General features: G+C 49.2%; 1 long non-coding RNA gene across 1 annotated transcript; it reads left to right on the top strand.

Annotated features, from left to right (window-relative positions):
• Positions 1-993: 993 nt before the first annotated feature.
• LOC122705586 lies at positions 994-13433 on the top strand. Its single transcript, XR_006344146.1, has 3 exons — positions 994-1051; positions 12657-12864; positions 13202-13433. It is a non-coding gene; the product is annotated as an uncharacterized LOC122705586 (long non-coding RNA).
• Positions 13434-15920: the final 2487 nt, after the last annotated feature.

The following is a 15920-nucleotide window of genomic DNA, read 5'->3' on the forward strand; positions in this document are numbered from 1 at the left end:
CAGACTCAAGGAGGCAAAGGCCAGCACATCTGAAAGAGATCATATGGGATGGTCATCCATAAGGAAGTAAATTGTGTAGGGTGGACAATAAGTGTTGGGAGTGGAGAAGGTGAAGGTGTAGGCTCTAGGCTTCTCTGAGGTTTGGCCGAGGGTAGGGGTTTGGTGGGAGGCCAGGGTTGGAGCAAGGCCTTAGAAGATGGGCAAAATCTAGATAGATATTGTGAGCAAAGGTGATGGAAGGAGCAAGGACAGAGAACAGGAATGAGCAGGCCGTTGGTTGGGTTTGTAGGTCTGACCAAGATGCAATTTACATGAGGGAAGGTGTGTTGGAGCAGATTGGAGACATGGTGGCATGGGGTTACATCATAGAAGGCTTCATTTAAAAAAAATACCTTATTTTTGTGCAGTAAATAATTTTTTAAAAATTACTGTTGTTTAGTAGATGAATGAATTGTAGAGAAGATCTTCAAAAATGAACTTGCTACAGGACAGAATCACTGAGTACTGTAATTACAAAGACTCAGCCTGAAGTCAGATTCAGGTTGAACCAAACCCATAAATGCAAGGAGAGCCCTGAGCGACAGTAACCCAGAGAACTTAGCCCTCTTTCTGTCATCTCCTCTCACTGGGCTGGGACCTGAGAACAATTGGCACCCAGCATAATAAGCTGCGGGAGCTGGAAGGATCTTTGTGACCATTTCTCCCTAGTAAATGAAACCCAGAGAGATCAGGTGGCCTCAGTGGCCCAAGATTCAGGTCAGTTCAGTGGTGAATCATTTTTCAGTATTTATGTTGCACTGGATCCTGTGCTTGGGGTCCCTCTAGCCACAGCACATGGACCCCCGCACCGCAGCGTCCTCCCCTGTTTGGGAGCATGGGCTGCAGAACACATGGGCCCAGCCAAGGTGGCTCATAGGTCTAGCTGCCCCACAGCACATGGAATCCCCCTGGACCAGGGATTGAACCCCCACCTCTTGCATTGGCAGGCAGACCCTCAACCGCTGGAGCATTGGAGAAGTCCACGGAGGCCTTTAAACTCTTCTTTTTCACTGTAAGTTCCTGTGTGCTTTTCCAGATAAAGGCATGTTGCCAGCAGTGAATGGCTTGTCCCCAAACGTGACACTTGCCTAGACTTCTTTCTTCTACCTTCTTCCTTATACTGGTCCACTAGTAAGCCCCCAAACACGGACCCATCCAAGACAAGTGGTTTGCCTGGTTATCAGAGGTGTCTCATAGGTAGTCCAGGCTGAGTTTTCTCCATCAGAGAGGTTCATTTTACCAACAAAACTGGACTGGAAGGAGGTTGAATCAAGGGTTTGGGCTGTGTCTCCCCACACTACCACCTTGGGAGGGCTGGTGGTAGACGCCAGGAGCTGGCTGGCATCAGAGTGCAATCTGGTAGCCCCAGAAGAGATTCTCATCTTGGGAAGGTCTGTGAGCCCACAGACAGCTGCCTGGCTTGGCTTGGCTTGGCTGGGAGCTTTTCCGGCAGAGATGAGCGGGAAATGGGTAGCTGGCTGAGAGCAGACAGTGAGATGTAAAGAAGGGTCTTCAGAGCTGAAATGAGATATTTATGAGCCCCTATCTACAAAAGGCTTTGGGCAGTCTTGTTGGCAAACTTGAATCAAGTTTCATTGTTGCCTGAAGCAACAGGGGTACATGAGGGTGGAAGGCACCTGCCAGGGTTGCTCTCCCTGTGAAAGGGAAAATGAGAAAGAGCACGTGGCCAGGAGGGCCAGGTGGGTGCTGTAAAGAGACAGGGGATGTAAAGGGTCAGGATGTGATAGGGAAAGTCATGGCTGGGGATGGCCGCGGACTGGGGGCTCCCAGGGGTGGGAGCTATGGCAGCAGTTCTTGGGTCTTTTCCATGTCTGTGCTCCTGGCCTGCTGCCCACTGTTAGGATTCATGAGCTCAAGAAGCAAAGGGAAGGGAAGAAGGGCTTTTCAGCAGAAATGCCCCATAAACCAAGACTTGCTTCCACCAGCAGAGGTGCAGCACGGGGGACACTTGCCACTCCCCCTGCCTGGTAACCATGACTTTCTCTCTCAAAGAACTGTCCATCTGTCCAGCCATTTCGCCAAGCCTCAGAGCCCCATGCTGATTTCCTTTGGAAGAGCCCCAGCTCCTGGGGCGACCTCGGCAGCAGCAGGACCCAGGGACAGCTCCAATCCCAAACTTCCCATCCCGGGCAAGGACCGGCCTGCTCCATGGAACTTAAAGTAACACACTGGCTGTTTATGAGCAAGAACACTCAGTAAAGTCATTGGGATGGTTTTCTCCGCAGCGTGTCTAATCTCCTCTGGCTGCCTTTCTGGGCCCTCGGCTCCTGATCTATTTTGGTCTCTCTCTTGTTTGACTCATTCTGGGACTTCCGTGCCATAAATCTGAGCCCCCTCCAGTGCTCGATCCCACCAGCAGGCAGACAATTCCGAATTAGCAGCGGTCATGGTTGTCCAAACTGACGGGCAGGGAAACTGAGGCACAGCAGGCTACGGGGCCTTGTCCCGCCTCCCGCAGTGACCCAGCAGCACAGCTGCCAGCAAAGCCCAGGGTTCTGGCTAGTACTTTCACATTGGCTTTGTGGGGAAGGCTGAGGGCCATGTGAATGGTTAGAAAGCTCTTACTGGGCCACACTTTGCCACAAATCCCAGGGCTGTGTGGCAAATGGAATTGCAGTGTGTGCGTGTGGGTGTGTTGCAGCCTTGATGGTGCTGTTTGAAATCCTCCCCATGCCTGGAATTTGACAAGCAACAGAGTAGAGAAGGGTTAGAAAACCCAAAATAAAGGGGATGGGAAAACAAAGAGCCTTCCCAAAGCCATGGTTCAAGTTGTGGGTAGAATATCTTCCTGTTTCTCATGCAGAGCCCCTGCCTTCAGGCCCCAGGGGCTGGCTGGGCTGGTTTGGCCAGTCCAAGGCCAGAGCTAAACTCCTGATTCCAACCCCTCCTGTCCCGACCAGGCCTCCCTGGGTGCAGGGCCTACGTGCTCTGGGGAGGGAAGCATGCAGTGGGGGAGATGAGGAGGCTGTTAGGGTTTCAGACACTTTCTAGGTGCCTCGGGGGACCTACATATTTCCTATGTAAAGTTCAGTCTGTTTGCAATTAGGCCTGTCTTCTTTGCTTATTTCCGGAGAGATTAAAAATAGCGAAATCAGCTTAATCTGGGACTCTCTGAGATCAACAAGGCCACTGTTTCCAACAGTATGAAAATACCAAGCAGCCCCACCCTCATTCACGGATCACATGGCGTGGCAGGCAGGGTAGGCTTTTTGTAGTGTAGGAACTTGAAATTGCACACATTCTCAACAGATAAGACTCTGTGTTTTGATCCCAGCAAGGATGTCTTCAACTGAAGTAGAAAGGGTTCCATACAGCTTAGGGTCCGAAGTTCTCTCTTTCCTCCTAACCGAGCTCCAAGCTATGAAAGTCTTTTCAGAAAAACCTACTGTGGTTGAAGTACTTCACTAATTTGTGCCTTTCCTTAGGGATTTGGGACAGAGTAGATCCTGGGCAACTGTAGACCCAAAGATGCTGCTCCTGACCTGCCACAATCAGCACAGCAGATGTCCAAGTTTGTTTCATCAGAGGTCGGGAGAGATGCTGGGGAATACCCCCCATCTGTGAGATGGCTGACTGAGGTGAGGGGCCACGGGGTCAGAGGAACACTCCTTCTGATGCTCTGCATTAGTCAGTGTGGGAAAGACTGGGCTGCAGTAACAAATACACCCCCACACCTCACTTGTCACACCATCTGAAACTTGGGACATCAAGATTGCCGTAGTCAGGGAAGGCAGAACAGGAGGATTGCTGAGATGATTTTAAGGGCCTGTACAATTGGCTAATACCATTTCTGCCCATGTCTCTTTGGCCAGAACCCAGTCACCTGGCTTTGCCCTAACAAGGGACCTAACAATTTCCTAGCAAGGGAAGCTGGGAAATATCAGATTTGGGATGAGTGGGCATCCCTGGCGGCTTTGACCTGGTGCCATCAGCCATAGCATGGAAGCCTAAAGAACATCCTCAGGAAAACTTCTTATGAGGCTGTAGCAGGGTAGTACTGTGGACTGACACGCCTGCTATCACCCACCACTATTCCCTCCTGGGATAGATGCCTGAAGGAATGTAGCTGCTTCAAGGAGACATCCTGGGGCATAATGCAGGGCTAGAAGCCAAGATGGGACCTAGAACGGGTAGCTAAAGAGAATAAAAAAAAGTACCTGGCTTATAGTGTAAGTAGATGTATCCCAGATCTTCAGAAGGCAGGACCAAGGTCCTTCAGTTGAAAGCACATGGAACTGTAGTAACTTGTGCTTACGGCCGTGAGGGGCGGGGGGGCGGGGTGGGGGGGCTTCCCAGGTGGCTCAGTGGGTAAAGAAACTGCCTGCAATTCAGGAGATGTAGGTTCGATCCCTGGGTTGGGAAGATCCCCTGGAGGAGGGCATGGCAACCCATTCCAGTATTCTTGCCTGGAGAATTCCATGGACAGAGGAGCCTGGTGGGCTATATTGTCCATAGGTCGCAGCAGTTAGACATAAGCAACTGAGCGCACACACGTGCTTATGGGGACCAAAGGTCAGTTTCCCTACTAGACCCAGGCCAGGTGAAATGTCTTCTCTGTGTTTCTTCACTTGAGGCTCTCCTACAGGCAGAACTCATGGGACAAATGCTTTTTCCTGCTTGAGGTGCTTCACCCCAACACCCTAAGTCTCCTCTGTTGCCTTCAACTAGGATACAGTGGTCACATCCTCGGCCACCGGGGGACTGTGGGGCAGGGCTCAAGTACTTTTCTGGGATGGTGGTTAGGAAGGGAAATTCTGCAAACAGTGAAAACTAGACCAAGAGAGATTTAATAAATGAGAGCTGATTTACATACTTCAACAGCAAGAGAAATAGTAAAGCAAATCATCCAAACTGAATTGAGTGATCATTATGAATTTTCCTCTCTGCTGGGAACTAACAGAACTTTGACAAGAGGATGTTGTTTGTATAGAGTCCTCCTTAGTATTGGCTTGAGAATTCAGAGCTGAACCCTTACTAATATGTGGATGAGCTGATGGGAATATTGGTTCAAACTGGGTGTGATAGTTAATTTTATTTGTTGATTTATATAGGCTGTAGTGCAAGGTTATCTGGTCAAACACTAGTCTAGATGTTTCTGTGAAGGTATTTTCTAGATGTGATTAACATTTGCAATCAGTTGATTTTAAGTAGATGACCTTCCATAAAATGTGGGTGGGTCTTATCCAATCAATTGAAGGCCTTAGAACAAAGGATGAGGTTTCCCAAAGAAGAAGTAATTCTGCCTCCAAATTGTAACATGGAAATTTTGCCTGAGTGTCTAACCTTTTGATTCAAGACTGTAACATCAACTCTTATCTGAATCTAGGCTGCCTGCTGCCAATTAGAAAAAAAAAAATCTCTCAATCTCTCTCCTGTCTTGTATCTCTATCTCTACCTCCCATTGGCTCTGTTTCTCTGAAGAACTTCAATTAATTCAGTGAGGGGAAAGCAGAGATTAAATGAGAAGTCATTTCATGGATGAACAGGCTTTTTTTTTTTTAATGAATTCATAAGAAAAAGGAGTAAATTATAGGGAATTAAAAGTTGAAATGGTATAAATGAGGGAGTTTTACTAAAATAGTAGTATTTACTATTGCATTAAATATATAGAGTGGGGTGTAACACAGACTGAACTCAATAGAAATGGTCTGGTGTCTTAGCAATTTCATCTCTGAAAGGTGGCGTTTGCTGGGGGAACTTCCTGTCTGGGGCTCTTGCTCTTCCTGTCTGGGGCTCTGGTGAGCTCTGCTCACAGTAAAGTGTATGATGAACATCAGTCTGTGCACCTGAGCCACAGATTGTGTTTGCACATTACAGGCCTAGTGCTGGCCCTGCTGCCTTACTTTTAGCTCCATTTAAGCTATATATATTCTTTTAAACAACTGTCAACAAAAGCCAGGGACAGAAAATCTGTCTCAAACTGCTTCGCAAAAGGGAAATCTAATGGTCCCTGCAACCGAAAGATGTGGAATGAGAACTAGCATCAGACAAACTGGATTCAGGGCTTAAAAGAATATGTTGTCAGGACGTGATTACTCTCCATCTCTCAGCTCTGCTGGCTTCAGCCTCAGTTTTCACATGATAGAAAAATAGCTGCAGTTCCAGGCCCTACATCTCCCAGACTTGAGGTTTAAGGGATAGAGTGAGTCTCTTTCCCAGAAATCCTAGAGAAAACCTCAAGGTATCTAATTGAATCTGATTGATCAGATGCCAGTTCTTAAACTAACCTCTATGCCCAGGAGAATGGACTGTACTGATTGGCTTAAGCCTGGATCATATGCTTCATCTTGAGCTGCTCTGGAATCTCATGGACTGAGAACAGAGGACACGGTGGGATTCTCCAAGAGGAAAATGGGGCGTGGGTACCAGAAGAGTAGATGAGTGCTGAATAGACAAAATGATAAATGAGAAAGCTGAAACATTCATAATCTATTCATTTGCGGAAAAGTACCTCTGGGGGCAATGCCAATGTGAAGTTGGTTTATCCTTTTTTTGCCTGCCCCAGGATCTCTTTCCATCAGTGTTTGGTGCAAATGCCGCTGCCAGGGTGATGCAAGGTCTATTAGTAAAGTGTTCTTCCCTTAAGTCCCTTTCCCAACACCCAGCTCTATTTCCAGAACCTGATTAAAGACACAGTTGGGGAGGAGGTGGGGGAGTATATTTCTGACAAAGCGATGTTTCCATTTCACACATATGACTAATAAGGAACTTGGCCAGGAATAGCTCTTTATACAGTTTTGAAAGCTCTGGCCTAGACCATAAATCACTGAATGGAGTTCTATCCACTCCTTTAACTTGAAACTCAGTTTCCATCTGCCTAGTATCCTGCCTGAAGACTGAAGGAACAGAAGAGTGGACTTGAGTCTCCAATGGTGTCATCCCAATGGGAGAGCCCCTGGGCCTGTGGGGAGGTCACCTTCCCATGGCATTGCCCTCAGTGGTGATCTGGGGTCAGGCAGAAACTCAGCATGGTCCCTCACTCCCTTCTCTGTATGCCTTGCCAATATAAGCCTTAAAAGTCATGGAAACATCTCTGGTTTTCAAACTCAAGGGATTTCAGCAACAGAGGTCAGAGAGTGGAAGGTCATATAGGAGTATGTGGAAGCACAGATATCTCTGGGCAGGAAGATGCTTGTCTTTGATACATCCATGTGAGTAGTAGGAGGAAAGGGCTGAAAGGAGAAGGGTATGGCAGAGCTTGGGGCTCTTAGGAGAGAGAAACCAGGAAAAAGAAGTGTGTCCAGGTTGAGAATCCAGGACACTTTGTCATGCATTTTCATTAGGATAGAGATTCAGAAACCCACCAAGCTTACAACACAAGAGCTGGAGAATAATGTGGCATGAGATGGTCCACAGAATGAATTGACAAATTGACTGCTCAGTAGCAAAGGTTGGGGCTGAAATAGTGAACAAGCAGACCAACCCAGTGGGATCAAATGTAAGCAAGATAGAGCAGGTGGAAGACTCCTTGGCAGCAAGTGGATACACTGGGGCGATGAAGGAGGGAATTGTTCTCTCTCTTCCAATGGGGGGAACTGTATTCCTCCACCTTGGCAGAGCTTCCAACTTTCACAGGACCCAGATCTTTGGGGAAACTTGTTTCACCCTATGCCAGCTAAAAATAGTTGGGTGAAATGTGACTGACCAAAGAACCTTTGTCCTCTCTTGGGTTTAGCTTTTGGACAGAGTTAAGAGACTCTCTTCTGAGCCTTATTTTGGTTAAGAACATCATTTGGGGAAGGATGGGATGGTGGGGGGAGCTCTGCAAGGGCAGGCAAAAGGGCATCACATTTCTGGAGTTTAAACGTGTAGGAATCATGGTTTGGGTTGGGGAACTTTAAGATCATGCCAAAAAGGAGTAGGAAAGGAGTTCAGATAGAATATAAGAAACAGCCTTCTAGAGTATTCTCTGTTAAAACTTCTCTTGAAAGTAAGTATTAATAATAGAATTGACAGTTTCTTTACCTATTAAAATAACAACAATAATGTTTGTTTTCTTTCTCCTGTAACATGTGGACAGATAACCTGAGGTCCAAATTCCCTGGTTGCTATAACTAGTAAAATCTAGATGCATACTGATAGCTGATCTTACTGCCAAAGCAACACCCTCAATGGTTGGATTTTCTTTTAATAATAATCTGTGATAACTCTCATTTATAGAGTGATGCATTATAACTTAATGCTAAACTCAGTGTTTTACTACTATAATCTCACTGAGTCCTTGCAATGAGCTTGTGAGAAGGGATTGAAAGTGAAAGTGAAGGTCGCTCACTCTTTGCGACCCCATAGACTATACAGTCCATTGAATTCTCCAGGCCAGAATACTGGAGTGGGTACCCTTTCCTTTCTCCAGGGGATCTTCCCAACCCAGGGATCAAACCCAGGTCTCCCACATTGCAGGCGGATTCTTTACAAGCTGAGCCACAAGGGAAGCCCAAGAATACTGGAGTGGGTAGCCTATCCCTTCTCCAGTGGCTCATCCTGACCCAGGAATCAAACCAGGGTCTCCTGCATTGCAGGTGGATTCTTTACCAACTGAGCTATCAGGGAAGCCCCTGTTCCCATTTTTGCAGAAGAGAAAGCAGAGGTTCACCAAGTGAAATAGCCACAAAATGAGAAAATGGTGGAGATAGAATTCAACCTCGGTAGGTTAGACCATAGATTCTGTGCACTGAACCACTGTAATGTTCTCACCAGCACCTACACAACCTCCCACACACCTGAACACTGTTGTCTAAGGCTTTGGGTAACATGATTCAGAACAGGAGTGCATCCATCAGCATCCTGGCAGGAGACAGATGGTACACTCCAAAGGGGTAATTGAGGAGAATTTAGAAACGGAAAGACTTACAGGTTGAGTAAGGTTAAAGGAAACTAATAAGGTATGGGGAAGCCTTCCAGGGCTAGTAGGAGTAAGAACCTATGGGGAGAGGGGCAGAGGCATGAGAGAAAGTCCTTTAGGAGAGAACTGCCCAACAGATGCCATGGCCTTGGATAGAGGGACAGTAGAGGGACACAGTCAAGTAGGGGCTGGTGGAGAGGAACCAGGGGAATATACACACTTGAGGTTACCCTGGCTTCCTCTCTCTGGGTGCCTCTCATCGGCTGAACCCAACTGAAGCCAGAGGGCAAGGGTGCCCAATGATGATGTCCTCAAAGTTAGCCTCCTGGGGCACAGAGCCAGGGGAGAAGGATGAAGAGGGGAACTGGAGGAGCAGATGGACAGATGGACATGCCCAGCCACAATGAGATAACAAGTTTGACTGTCTGAGGGTAGCTTCTGCTTTGGGGTTCAAGGACAGTCTCTTTCATTTACAGGTAAAGGAATGTCTTCTAAGGACATGAGAAAGAAAATTCTGGCCATGACGAATCATCATGCAGTCACAAAGAAAAGAGATGGCCTTCCAGTTGCCCTTTTAGGGAGGGCATGGAAATCCTGAGTTGGGAGCTCATGGCATTGCAGTAGGCAGGAAGTACCTTAGGGCATTCTTGAGGACAATGAAGCAAAGACAGCCTAAATAGAGTGGCTGGGTATGTACTCAGTGAAGTGAAGTGAAGTGAAGTGAAAGTCACTCAGTTGTGTCCAACTCTTTGTGACCCCATGGACTATACAGTCCATGGAATTCTCCAGGCCAGAATACTGGAGTGGATAACCTTTCCCTTCTCCAGGGGATCTTCCCAACCCAGGGATCGAACCCAGGTCTCCCGCATTGCAGGCAGATTCTTTACCAGCTGAGTCACAAGGGAAGCCCTAAAGCGCTGATAAACAGATGAATGTCAGCCTGGACAGATAGTCCCATCAGTGTCTCAAAGCTCCCCCAAAGCCTTTATATCAACAGTTCCATCAGAGACTAGGAAGAACCATCAGAGGTCAGGCTTACCTACTAGTGGCTAGGAGTAGCTCATACTTTGGATTAAATAATTAACTGCCCCCCGCCCCCAATGATAGATAGTTTGGATGAATTTTGGCTAACTGTAACAGGATAAAAAATAATAGGGTTAAAGGTATATCTGAAACCTTGGGTCCTAAACAAATGGACCTATCCATCTTGGATGGGAGGATGTGAAAAACCTGGAGGTTTATGTTGCTGGTAAATTTGACATGAGTCAGCCTGCATGATTAGCAAGAAAGTTGGTGTGATTTTAGGTGACATTAATTGATGAAGAGTATTGAGGACAGGAAGGTATTTCTTTTTCTGGACCCTTTGCTGGTCCGTCCCATCTGGAAGGCCACAATGTTAGTCGCTCAGTCATGTCCAACTCTTTGGGACCCCATGGACTGCAGCCTGCCAGGCTCCACTGTCCATGGAATTCTCTAGGCAAGAATACTGGAGTGGGTAGCCATTCTTTTCTCTAGAGGATTTTCCCGACCCAGAGATCGAACCCGGGTCTCCTTCATTGCGGGTGGATTATTTACCGTCTGAGCCACCAGGGAAGCCCTGGAGGCCACAGTGAGCATCACTTTTAAAGGAGAAGCACAGATGGCCCTGCCATACGCAGGGTCATGGGATGGAGGAGAGTGTCAGAGAGCGTGGCATGTGAGGAACACATGTGAAAGAAAAGGAGCGGCAGATAAGAGAGAGGGAGAGCAAGAAAGGGGTCTTCAAGGTGCCTTGTCCATGTTGTGTAGCATGCAAGCACCATGCCCATTAGCTGAAGTCTAAAGAGAGGCCAGCCAATTGGAGCTCAGCCTGCCGGCAGTCAGAGAAGGGAGTGAGGTCGTGGGTCTCTCTCCCTGGAGGTGTTCCGGCCACAAGTTGGTGCAGAGGACACTGAGGCACAGAGTGAAAAGGATGCCTGTATCGTTTCAGAGGATCTCTGGTGAGTCTGAATGCCCAGCTGCATGAGCAATGTTTGCACACTGTTCTTCCTCCCCATTGACCATCCACTGGCTGTGGTCATGGGGATGGAGCACATCCAGTAACTGTTTGAGAACCTTGGGGATGTAGGCTTCCCCAGTGGAGTGGAAAGAGCCTGGGCTGTGGGATCAGGCAGACCTGGGCTTGCCTCCTCTTGGCCATGTCTGGCTGGGAGACTTCAGAAGATTCACTCAGCTCTTGGGTGCGGGCCCCGTGCTGGGGAGCGGAGCTCAGGGAGCGGCCGCGCTCTCTGTCTCCTGCGCTGCAGCACGCATTGTAAGACATACAGGGGCTAACGTGGGTGGAGCCTGGGCTCAGCCCAACCTTAGCTCCCTTTGCCTTTTATTTCTTGCAAGGAGCTAGAGCTAGGGACATTGGCAGGAAATCATGAAGGTTCAGAAATTTCATGGACCTTTATGTGAAATTTGTCCCCCTCTGTCCTTCCTCAAAGGTGCTGAGCACCAGGCCTGCCTCTTGCTCCTTCCTAAACGGCCACCCTTTCTCCACAGCTTGTTCATGGCTCATCCTTCCCTCTCAATAACTTTTCCTTGAAGATTCTACCGGTAATTTGGTGGCAGTGGTGGCCGGTGGGTGGGGTTGGGAGGTTGGTGGCAGTAATAGGGTGGCCACTCTTTCTTAGCAGGCAGAACCTCCTCTTCCTGGGCTCCTGGGTTCTGATTCTGTACAGTTCTCCATGTCCTGGGTGGGGTGAGAAGCTGTCCAGTTTCAGAGTTCACAAGCAGCCCGAACAAGTGGGTGTTCCACCCATTTGTTGAGGTTCAGCCCAGACACCGCCTCCTCTGGGAAGTTGTGCCTGGTTTCTCCCCATCCCCTGAACATTCCGTGCCATACAAGCAAGCACTGTCAAGGGCCAGTCTGTCTGCCTGCGTCACTGCGTATCCCCAACCCTAGAGTAAACCCTCAAGGGCTGGGACCAGGTCATCTGATTTTCTGAATCCATCACAATGTTTATCTCTGTCTTGGGGAGACAGTGAAAAAGCGAACGTATGAGTTGCTCAGTCATGTCTTACTCTTTGCGACCCCATGGACTATAGCCTGCCAGGATCCTCTGTCCATGGAATTCACTAGGCAAGAATACTGGAGTGGGTAGCCATTCCCTTCTGCAGGGGATCTTCCCAACCCAGGAATCGAACCCAGCTCTCCTGCATTGCAGGCAAAGATTCTTTACCATCTGAGCCACCCAGGAAGGCCAAAGTGAAAGCATTAGTCACTCAGTCAGTAGGTACCCAATAAAAGCTGCTTGATTTTTTTTTTTTCCAACCTTCCTCTCACGAAACTCTAAGTCTAGAGCAGGAGAAGTAAACAGAGAGTTAGCATTCATTCATTCAACCAACATTTCACAAATGTCTCAAACTTGTGTTTCATAACCTAAAACTGCCCATAGCCATGTCTCATGAGGTCAACAGTCAGTGTTGCTGTTGTTTTTGTTTTAAATTATTGCAAATGTTTAAAAAAAAAAAAAAAAGCTGCCCACAGATTTTACTCTGAATTTCTGGGCTTTCTTAAATGTTCGGCTGACGCTGAGCTGTAGCTCCCCTCTGTAGACAGACCTTCTCTAGGTCATGGCGGTCTACCCAGCTTTACCTCCTTGGGTTCCTGCTAGCCTCCTCTGGTATTTGCATTTAGTTTGAGTGCGACTGACATCAGTAGGAATCCCATGGCATTTTGAGTTTAGAGATATCTGACGTCCTGGGTTTATTTCCTGATCTGCTCTAGGATGTGCGTCTCCAGCCCAGTTCAGCCCAAGATTCTTTCTCTTCCTGGTGCTCCAAGTCCTGATTCCTACAGTGGGCCCCCTGCCTCCAGTTGGTCTTGTGGACAGAGCTTCTGGCAGTAAACCGAGCATCCCTGCCCTGGGGGCCTCGCCCAGCGCATGGGCAGCACTAGGTGGGCAGGTGTGTGCCCCAGCAGGGCCCGGCTTCAGGTGAGTCCAGGGACCCCAGCAGCTGCTTTGCGTATGTCAGGTCCCAGGCCGGGGTGGGGGGCGGGAGGGAGGCTGTGTGGGGAGACCACCCACTCCAAGTGCCACTTCCCTAGAACCTCCTTTCAAAGACGCCCTGGGAAGTGACCCTCCATTTGGCCCGGGGCAGTGACCCGAGGTTGCCCACGCTCTGAGGGCAGTAGGGACCCTGCCGAGGGCCCACTTCCTGCCCTCCTCAGGCCCAGATTTCAAAGCTGTCGATTCACTCTTCCTTCTCATCCCGCCCGCCTCTCGCCCTCCTCGCCTCCCCAACATTCTTTGCTTCTTGTTTATATTGCAGAAAACATCTGCGAGAGTAAATGACTGAGATGAAAGATCTTGGCAAAGAGCTATTTTTCTTTGCTTGGCTTAAAGGGGGACAGATGAAGACTTCAGCCTCACCCTCGCCCTCCCCAGCGGGACTCCCTCCCCCACCTCGCAGGGAGAGGAGAAATGGGATCTGAATGAAGACAGACCAGAAGGTGGCCCAGCCGGCCCCAAGTCCCCAGGCAGGGGAGGTTGTTTTTCCAGTGGAACAGGCTGGCCTGGAGGAAAAGTCCATGGAAAGAGGCTGGGCTTGCTTCTGCAGCTGGGTCTGCAGTGTTTCCTGCCGGCTCTCCGCTCTCTGCCTGCATGCGCTGCATGTTATGGAGGAGGGACCATCCCACCAGCTTTCCTCCCCTCTGCTTCTCTCTCTTGACTGCTTGCTCAGTTTTGCAGCTAATGGCAGCCTGGGCTTCATGTCTTCTCTCCCTCCTCAAAGGAGCTGTGTGGTTCTGGATAAGTTGGTAACTTTTCTGATCCTCAGTTTCTCCATCTGTGAAATGGGGAACTTACGTCATACAAGATGGAACGATATAACAAAGCATGCTCCACACAAAACTGGGCACTTCATAAAGACTTAGAAAATGGTGACAAGGGGGTGGCAGTGGTGGCGGAGATGATGACCCAATGGGATGTGGGGCGGGAGGGAAGGAGAAAGTTGATGCTGAGTCTCTGGGTGACTTGCAGGACCTCCATCTTCTCTGCAGATGGAGTTGAATTTTTCCCCTGCTCTCTGTAGAGGGATTGGGATCATGAAGTAGAGCAGATACTCTTGACACACCTGAGATGCAGGGGCGATGGGGAAACTTCACCATTCTTGGCCCTGTAGGGGCTGTTTCTCTCTGTGTCTGTAGGCTCCATGGCACTCCTGTCTGGTCGTCACTAGCAGAGGGAGGTCAGAAGCCCTTGTCATGTAGATGAACCCCCTGTGCCATGCATCATGAAGACAGACCTGTCACGGCTGGCTGCGGTCTGGTGGCTTGGGGTCTCTGGGATGCTGGCTTAGAGGTTCCTATAGGAAAAGGCAGAGGATGAGGCTGCCCTCAGAGGGTGGCTTGGGGAGCCCTTCCCCCCCATGTCACCTGCCCACCCGGCCCGGAACCTCCCTCCTTTACACACTGCCTGACAGTCCTGCTCCTGGAGTCCTGCAATAGCCAAGATCAGATCTCAGGAAGACACCAGCATCTGGACCAGGGCAAGGAAGCTCTCATTCAGGAAAATGATAAGCAAATTCTTACCAGGATGGCACATGAGGGGTAAGTTTGATTCAGGTACAACAGGAAGAAGAAAAGTTGGCACAAGTGCATGGCTTAGGTGGAAAGCAGCTGACAGCAGAGGTCCAGGGAGAGAACTTCCTCCTAGCGTGATCACTGTCCAAACTGAATCTGGCAGGCTGGCCAACAGAGTCCAGGATATTTGTTCATAGATGATCAAGCAGGTGGGCACAGAGCGGCAGGCCCAGGCTGACGGCCTGTCCCAAGGCTACTGGACTTGCTCTGTCAGACCTGTCATACCCCATGGAGAGGTGACCTTCTTCTGTGCATAGGTCTCCCTCTGTGAAGTACAGACCTAGGAAGCAGAAGCCTGGATCTGTCTCTTCCTTGCGAACTTGGATGCCTGAAGCCCCCAGACTGACCCCTACCAGGGGAGGATGCGCCCTGACTGAGGCGTCTCCCAGCTCACCTCCGCGCCTGTGAGTTGGACCCCTCTGGTCAGTGTCAGGCTACTCAGGCTCCCCCACCAGGCTCACTTCGTATCATTATACAACCGTCTATTTAATGATGGGGAAACGGAGTCAGAGAGGTCAAGCACCATGCTTTGGTCACATAGCAATAAGTTCCAGTTAGGATGTGAACCTGGTCTGTGTGGCTTCGGAGCCTCCATATGCCCTCTCCACTAGACCAGCCCTGACCAGTTGGGGATGTCCCTAGTCCAGGGGCAGCCACAGGTGGCTCAACTAATTCAACTGAACAAAAAACTCAGTTCCTCAGTCACACTAGCTACATTCTAGTGCTCTGTAGCCACGTGCGGTTGATGGCTGTCAGACAGACATGGAAGCTGCCACCTGCCCAGAAAGTTCTACTAGGCAGGATTGTGACTGGCCTGTGCTAACTTGCTATCATTTTAGTCATGCCGTCTAAACTATTAATAAAATTAACAACTATTTAATAAAATAAATAAAAATAAACTAATAAAATGGCTACAAACTAACTATTTTTGAAACCTATATCTTCTACCCTCTGCCTACCCAGCTTGTCTACCCCTGAGGGGAGGGTGGTAATTTAATCCCCATAATCTGGGAAGGAACAGGAGCCCAGCAGAGTAGAGGGGCTGGATCCAGGCACTCAGCCCTGTCCTTGGGCCCCTCCGTACCTTCCTTGAGGCATCTATGCAGATTTAGGGCCTGGCAAACACCTCAGGGGGCTTCGATGGTAGCTTAGCTGGTAAAGAATCCACCTGCAGTGCAGAAGACCCCAGTTCGATTCCTGGGACGGGAAGATCCCGTGGAGAAGGGATAGGCTACCCCCTCCAGTATTCTTGGGCTTCCCTTGTGGCTCAGACAGTAAAGAATCTGCCTGCAATGTGCGAGACCTGGGTTCGATCCCTGGGTTGGGAAGATCCCCTGGAGAAAGGAAAGGGTACCCACTCCAGTATTCTTGCCTCAAGAATCTCCATGGACAGAAGAGCCTGGTGGG

Source organism: Cervus elaphus, chromosome 12 (genome assembly GCF_910594005.1).
Source record: "Cervus elaphus chromosome 12, mCerEla1.1, whole genome shotgun sequence".
Taxonomy (NCBI): domain Eukaryota; kingdom Metazoa; phylum Chordata; class Mammalia; order Artiodactyla; family Cervidae; genus Cervus; species Cervus elaphus.